General features: G+C 33.4%; 1 protein-coding gene across 1 annotated transcript in view; it reads right to left on the bottom strand.

The window, feature by feature from the left end:
- The window catches only part of ptc (protein patched), a 157,459-nt gene that overhangs the window by 120,285 nt on the left and 28,228 nt on the right, over positions 1-8,946 (bottom strand). The gene's annotated exons all lie outside the window — the stretch shown is intronic.

Here is an 8,946-nt window from a genome sequence, read left to right as displayed (position 1 = left end):
TTTGCACTTCAGAAATGATTCTTATTTATTTAGAATCATCCGACATAATGGCTAACCCAGTAGAATGAAATAATTCCACTTAACCATGAGTTAACCGGAGACTAATTTCAAAAAGACGCCACGTCAATGTGACATCCACTCCAAGCCAGGAAGGACGGACGGTACACAAACGGGACCACCCACCGCACGTCCTAGATGTCTTGCGTCAGCATACACGGCACTCTTGGGCGAAAACCCAGCCTTTATGCAAGCCATGCTCTTCCGTGGATCTTACAAACAGGAAGTGATAGCCGAAATGAAAAAGGATATGTACATGGGCCACATAATAACATCTAAAGAGGACCACCTGCGGAGTAATCAATATGGGCCCTAGAGTCTTTCTGCTGTATCCCATTTGCATACAGACAATTAGTTTCAAAGAAATCGTTCCACGCCGGAATTCGTTGTAAGGAATTTCCTAACAGGCTCCTTAATGCCCTTATCTTCATCGTGGCCAGGGGAAATTTCTAAGACATTTATTTAAATTTCACCAGACAATATATAAATCTGGGGAGAGATATGGAAAAAATATTTGAGGCTTATAGTACGGAAAAATAATGCTGATATTGTCATTGGATAAGCAATAAGCACTTACTATGAATAAATTTAAAAAATAATCATAGTGATTGAAGATATATATCATTACTTATTACTAATTATTTTTTGGTGATTCTCAAATACTGGGCAAGTTCACTTGAAGATAATAGTTTTCTAAACTATTTTGTATTGTGAACAAAAGTTTACTGTACATTCATGTTTGCTATAATATAATATCCACGATTTCGGGAAACATTTCTTTATGATATGTTGAATCAATTAAATGATGAATCAATTAAATCGCAACGTTTTACTGCTGTTCAACGTGCCATGAGAACTGTAATTGTCACGACCATGGCTGCCCCAGGACAACATTTTTACATTCAAATACATATTAACTTAATTTATATATGAGGCGTTTATTTTGAAAGTGGCCTAAATCCATTTGTCAATTATTTCCGGTTACCCGTGTTAACATGTACAACTTCAAGTTATCTATCAATAATGCATTTGATATAACTTATATGCCAATTTAATCTTAGTTATACGATTATAGTTATAGAATTATACGATAATTTTAGACACCTAAGATTTCAGAGTTAGTTCAGTAATCCAGCCCTTTATTTTGAAAGTGGCCATTTACACTAAAATTAAATTATGTTTAATAATGCAAAAAATTGACCAAACTGTTGAAAATAATCTCGAAATTATATAACACAAATTTTTAATAATAGGTCATTCGTTTTTACCGAATGATAGAGATTTTGGCGTAGTAGAAATTGCATTAAAAAAAAATGACTGTTTGTCCCTCGAGATTATTACAATATTATCAGAAAGTGTTGAAAAGGTATTAACTTTACTGTACATGAAATGGAACAAGAAGATTTTGTATCAACCAAATTATTAGAAGAGATAATTTTTAAAAGGGTAACGAATTCTAACGGAGAATCAATAAACTGGTTAAAAATAGGTTGGACACGAATTGTCAAAAGCGAACCGTATAACATTTTCTATAAGACGTCAATGAATGAGAATGAAATTTTTAAGTCCTGAATTCATTCCCAAATCTGAATTCGTCGGGTGGACCAAGAAAATTCGAAAATATTATATCGACGCCACTGTATAAAAATATTAGACAAATTACAACAGCGAAATTCAAGGGCACAATTGACCTATTAGGATATATACCACCAGAACATCAAGAGTTCTTAAAATCCCTTTTGCACACACAAAATGTAGATGAATGAAATGTAATGAATAAATGAATGAATGTAAAGATATGTAAAATAAAATGCGTAATGTTTTTTTTTTTTAATTTGGAGCATCATATTCTCTGCCAAGGTTTGGCCTACCTCGTAGGTCTTCATCTGGGCTGTTCGATGGGAGTGTAAACAGAGACGTCCCAACAACTGAGGTGGTTTTTTTTATTTTATTTTATTTTTTATACCAGATCGGCCTGGTGGGACTTACATGGTTGATATAACTTATATTATATATATTTTTTAACAGTTGATTATGAGGGAGTATAGTCATACAAATGACACTCCTAACTATATAAAATGTTCTTTTTAAAAGAAAAAAAAATAATAATAAAATAAATAGATAAGAATAATGCTTCTTAATAAAAGAGGAAAGTAAAATTAATAACAAAAAATAATGATATTGGTACACTTAAATATAACAAACAATTGTCTATTTTCTCTTCATCATAATACTTAGTTAAAGTCCTGTAATCTTCGATATTAGTTAACATAATTTTCGTATTGTTTCCAATCAGTTGGGTTGTAAATGGCTCGATGCACAATGCGTTAAAGTCGTTTAAAAGTAGCCTGTAATTATTTGCATTGTGTAAGAATATTGGAGGTATTTTTATTGTATTGGGCTAAGCATTCAGGTTAGTGTTGTTATTGCTGGTACTTGGTGTTGTTGTAGTATGCTTATCTGAGGAAAGGTCGATTTCTGATAGCATGTTAAATGAGCCACCCACCCTAACTTTTATAGGAATAATTTATTGCTAATACTTACCCATTTTTTTAACGGGAGATTGGGACTGAGTTGAATCTGTTCGTTCCAAATTCCTTTTTTTTTTTAATGTGATTCTTCCGATTGGAGGTCTATGTCAGTTTTATTAACGGTTATAAGGTTGTTTTGGGATAAATCACGCGAAATGTTTGATTCATCGCCTTATTTCATGTTATTTATAAAAATAACAGAAAATCATAAAAACAAACAAAAATATGTAATAAGCTGCACGCACGTAATAGAACCGCACTCTATGAAGTCAGAGGCGAAACTGAACTGAGGTGGTTAATAAATTTGTTTTTAAGAAGATTTTTAATAGGTAGGCGGGTGGAGTCATGGTTAGAAGGTACTTTATCGGCTCTAGTAACAATGTGGTCATTGAATTTGAGACAGAACCGGGTAAAGGATAGATCTTTGAAGAATAAGCGGGGAAGAGGGGACATTTGGGAGGAGGATGTCGGAGATGAATATCTGTCATTTAAGGGGTCTCTGTTTTACACATCTAACAGCCCTGATGAAGTCCAACAATGTAGATCGAAACATTAGCAGAAAATAAATAAATAGTTATTACAACATTTTCTTCTTTCTCGACTGCAGTCGTGACCATCTTCAAATTTAACTTAATCTTCAATCATCTATCGGGAAAAAAGTTCTCATTGTATTCAGGTCTTTGTTGAAACTTACAACATTTTTTGAGTTATAATGGCCTATAGGATATTTCAAAAATGACTAAAAAAAAAATTCATTGCCCATCATGGTCCTGGCATCAGCACTCACACCATCACTCCATCGAAGGCGTGGTCTTCCTCTGCGTCTTGCTCCATACATTATCTCGGTCACTATTTTCCTTGGCAGATCACTCTCAGCCATCCGAGCAACGTGCCCTGCCCATCACAATCTACGGAACCTCACAAACTAGACAACGTCTAGTCCATTAAGTTGTGTTCACTAGCCTTAGAGATAGTCCACGTTTCCGAGCCATACAGAAGAATTGGTCGAATAATTGTTTTATACAGATAGATTTTGGTGTCCTTAGACAAGGCATGGCTCCTAAAATAGGAACTGACGCTATAATAACAGCGGTTGGCACATAGGACTCTTCGTTTAATTTAGGAATCCACAACATTGTCTTGGGTTATGAGCTATCCAAGATACACAAACTCGGGGACTTTTCCGAAAGTATACTCTCCGATCCTGATTTCTTCACCGGGCCTGGGGATTTCCTCTGTGACTACGTATTTGGTCTTTTCTGCATTCACTTCAAGCTTCAGGAGCTTCACTCCCATTTTTCTTGCTGCTTCAGCCAATTTCATAAATCCATCAGAGACAGCTTGGAAAGAGCGTCCGGTAATGTCAATGTCATCAGCGTAAGCAAGAAGCCGGATTGTTCTGCTGAATATTGTTCCGCCAGCCTGAATTCTAGATTCTCTAATGGCCTTTTCAAGAGCTAAATCAAAAAGGAGGCCAGCCAATGCATCCCCCTGGCTTAGTTCTCTTCCTGAGACAAATTCATCAGATCTTGCTCTCCCAATATGAACCATGCATCTCACCTCTCTCATGGTTAGTCTAACCATTCTAATTAACTTCTCAGGGATATTGAATTCTCCCATTGCCTTGTACAACTGTCCCCTATGAATGCTGTCATATGCTGCTTTGAAGTCAATAAATAGGTGGTGCGTTTTAATCCCGTATTCGCGTCCATCAAACAAACAATGTTCTGGAGTATTTTCACCAGCTCGCTTCTTCCAGATTTAAGTAGTTCAGCGGGTAATTTGTCATCGCCCGGAAATACTTTTGTGAAGTAGTTTGGTCAGATACTAGATAGAAGAGGATCAAGTAGTTTGTACTCTTAAAGGAAATATGCAAATCGAAATTGCAATAACCATTCTAATGGCTTAGAAAGGATGGAGATCGGACCATTATTTTCATGAGATAAAGGGTTAAGATTCTTATTTATAGGATGAATAATGTCTTTTTCATAGTGACAGAGAAACTAAATCCTGGAGGAAGAAACTTTACAAGAAGAGAAAGACCTGAAGAATTTCTGGGAGGCCTTATTTTCCGGATGATATATGAGATCTGTGAAGAAGATATAGGAAAACAAAATTCAAAGAAACGTAGAAGAGAGTGGAGGGGGTGGAAGGAAGAATATAAAACGAAATATTAATTTAATATCGTGGATTCGTTCTCATACATCAATCTGTTTCAATAAAATAGTTCAAGGTTTGGGAATAGTTGCCAAGAATTCGTCAAGAGGTCTCTTCAACACCTTCAACTGCTTGATCACCAGCGAAAATTTTTTATTATCATAATTTTAATTGGATAGAGAAACGTTTAAATCCGTCAATATTAAAATCCGAGGAGAGATCTGGATATAATAATAATCTGTATACAATAAATACAGGGTATATAATTTTTTACACTATGGTATTTTGATATTAGTAACGTTTTTCAATACTGGGAACCTGTTATTTGCGGTCAATTTGTTTAATAACGCCTATTATGTTATTATTCTGCCACGTAACATTCGATACCGCGCGTAAAAGGCCTACCATTTGTATAATTTCCCTGTTGATGGAGTATTAATTATTCATTAGAGAGTATAACCTGTTGATAAATTTACAGCAAATGACAAAATTCAAAAAAAGAAGTCAAAAATAATGTAGTCACTTCCTAACAATTATGTGTCGAATTAAGTATATTCTTAAAAAGTTCTATTTTTTTTCACTCCTTATTTCAAGTTTTTGAAGCTATTTTTTTTTAACCTGTTTTAAATGATGTATCTACATGAAATTTTAAATAAATAACATTTACAAAAAAAAAAAACTGTAACAAATAAGTACAGATGATATGACGATACAAATACACCGCAACCTCTATATAACGGACACCCACGAAGAATACTACTTTTTTGGCCGGGAACTTTTCTTTTAAGAGATCTTTCACTGTATTAGTAATAAAACTAAAATTAAAAAATAAAATAATCATATAACGTTTTGGTAACTTTTTTGCGGACATTTTCTCCTTTAGTTTGTGTAAACGCCAAGTTCAATGTAAATAGTCTTAGTATTTAATATTATAACATTTATATTATTTGTATTAGTTTCTATAAATGTTTATCGATTTGAAGTGGTTTTAACAGCTTGAAATAAATTCAAAACAAATAATATTTAACAAAAAGCAAATAAACATATTAACAAAATAATTCTTATGTCTGTTTTTAGTGTGTATCATAGGTATCTTAGCTTCTTATTCTCGATTCGAAGGAATTAATAAAAATGAGGTGTTCCCTTCTACAGCTCTGTAGGGGAACATTAAAGAATAAATAAATAAAAGCATTGGATTTATTAAAACTATCAGATTATTTCCTGCAATATGAATTTGATTTTTTTACTGTCAATTCATCATTGCCTAGTTCAATCCACACTATTTATTTCTAAGTTCCAATTATTTATCAATATATTTATCTGTAATTATGATTGTATACTAATCAATAAATCACACAGTTATGAGTGATGTTATGAAATTATGAGCGAATTAATAAGCAGCAGCAGATAAAAATCAAACAATAATAATTCTCATTTATCTTCTACGTCAATAAATTTCTTTCCGAAGTAGTTAAGATCCTGATAACTAGCTTCTTAGGATTCTTTATATACCACACACGTCAGCAAGACTAATTATAAATCATTCAACTTCACAACAAAATATTCTTGCGCGAGATTTGTTTCCGTTTATGGGAGCTTATCTCTGGTAAACAATGCTGTAGTAATTCTGAGATTAACTATTCGAGGAAACGGTTACTTAAATGGCTAAGCCTTACTTGACAGAAAGATTTTTGTAAGAGTTCACCTATCGTCTTTCTCCAAGAAAACCAATCTAAATTGTCTCAGAGCGGCCACACGAGGCGCACCACCCGTATACCCCTCTAGATAGCTTCGAAATTTTCAAACTCAATACGCAATGACTGGCCATCACTACACTACCTATCGGGAAGTCAACCGGGGTGACTTTGCCATGCAGAAGTACTTTACTCATACTATACTCAGGATCGCAATGAGCTTGGTTAACCCTCCCAGGTATTAATTAGTTTCGCATCACTGAGGGAGTTTCTTTTGTTTTTTTGTATTTAACATAGATTTTTGCATTCTTTCTGAACAAGCTGAAAGTTGTAAACAACCAAATAGCTTATTTAGCAATCACTACAAAAAAATATCCATATTGTCTCAACATGTTTATTCCCTTATAACTCATAAGTTTCGGACAGTCCGGCCATTCTCTTTTATAATATCACAGTTGCAACGTCATTAAATGGTTACAGGCTACTCTGCCCTGGTCAAAATACACCTAGTTTAATTAACCTATTTTCATCCACTATAGCACTCATTCACAACTTTATTCAATTAGCACTTTCTATTACAATCTCATCAAATTCTTTATCTCAGCTTATTTAGGTTTATGATGAGGATTGACTATAGGTTTTCTTTTTTATGTTTAATTAAAATTTAATATCTATGTGGTCAAAGTCTTTTCGTACTTCACCAGGAAAGGAATCTTTAACGGCCTAGTTCCCTTAGTTGTAAACTTTAATTTTTTTTTCTATGACCCCCTTTCTGGCCATTTTTTACATACAGGGGGAGGGGGTTTGGGGTTATGAAAAGGGCACCATCCAATTCTAGCCATGGTAGGGGGGTCAAGTTTTCATTTCGTGGAACCGCCACATAAATAACAGTCCACCTCTAGGGATTCGAACCTGCGCCGCTACAGTTCACATTATATACACATTACCTATATTGTGTATACATACATTTTAATCTGATTTTCAACTTACCTAGGAAAATCCTTGGAATATTTTGTAAGAGTACATCTGATCTCTTTATTAAAAATACATCTAAATGTCCTACATTTCAATATCTATTAAGGTAATAATTTTCACAAAGGTATAATTCTGAAGTTTGACCTTTTACCCTTGATCTACACTTTAGATTGAAATCTAAATGAATTCATTTGGTCGACAAGCTATTGAACATTCCTCTCTTGAATTACCTCCTAGAGGGAAAAATCTCCTGTTGAATGGTTGGGTAATTCATTTTTAAAAGTTTTGGGAATCGGTTACCAGCGAACTTTTTCGGGTACCTTCGGGTTGTCGAAGTAGTCTGGCAAGGAAGTAATTATTATTGCTTATTTTGGAGGAGTGAAAGTAAATAATAATTATTATCAACACAAAATTCAATGATCTACTTTTACTCTCAACTTTATACTTCAAAAACTTCCAACGTTACGGCCCTTAGGCCATCTTCAAGAAGACATCCTTAATCATTGATGCCTTAATTCATTAAAGTGTCTTTTTTGCAGGCTGATTGCCCATGCCATATAAATCACATAATTTCAATACAAAAATATTCTTCAAAAATTATTTTTCCTTTTCTATTAACTTAATTAACAATATCAGCAACAAATGTTAATGAGGTTAATAGAAATGGAAAAGCAATTTTTGAAGAATATTTTTGTATTGAAATTATGTGGTTTATGTAAGACATAATAGGCAATTAGCCTGCAAAACACAAGTTTGTATTAATAATAATATAAACCACTCTCAAACAATCAATATATTAAACCAGTAATTTAAATAATTATTTTTAATAAATTACATTGCATTTATAAAGATTTTTTTTATCAGGGATTAGGTTGAATGATCGCGCCTCAGACACATCAATCCAAGTAATTCTTCTGATTTCCATTCGTATTCCAAAGTTAATTAATTAAACTCTTATACAATCGTGGATAAAAAATCAGTTACCGTCTCTGAACTGAGGACGAGATTGGAAGAAGAATACCTCGTTCTTTTACCTTATTAACGGCCTCAGATTGTTATCTACTACAGAGAAACTCGTTTAACTACTTCCTTAGCGAACAAAGAGATGGTTAATAAAGCTAGATCTATTTTGTTTTTTTCGAATCGAATCCGTCATCGTAGATCACGATGTGGGAAATCTTTGAAGTACACAGGATAATCATCAATAACCAAAGCAGTACGATGAAGGATTAGTTTACTAATCGCAGTAATGCATTAGACCGAAGTGTAACTATAATGTATTGCTTTTTAGTTTGAATTTGTAATATTAAATTAACATTAAAAAAAAAAAATTTTTAACTTTTCTATTATAAAAAAAGATTATGGATATTAAGCGTCTAAATGATACACTTACCTCACCCGTATTGGGATTAAACATAAGCTTGTAGAATTAGAGCACTTATAAATTCTCCACTCAAGTCTTGAGCGAAAAGAAGATGGCCTCGTGACCTTATATTGTAAACTGTTTTTAGAGTTCTACTACTGAGTAGTTT

This window comes from Halyomorpha halys, unplaced genomic scaffold (assembly GCF_000696795.3).
Source record: "Halyomorpha halys isolate HHAL.00 unplaced genomic scaffold, Hhal_1.1 Scaffold79.1, whole genome shotgun sequence".
NCBI classification, from domain to species: Eukaryota; Metazoa; Arthropoda; class Insecta; order Hemiptera; family Pentatomidae; genus Halyomorpha; species Halyomorpha halys.
This window is presented reverse-complemented; position numbering and strand designations above follow the sequence as displayed.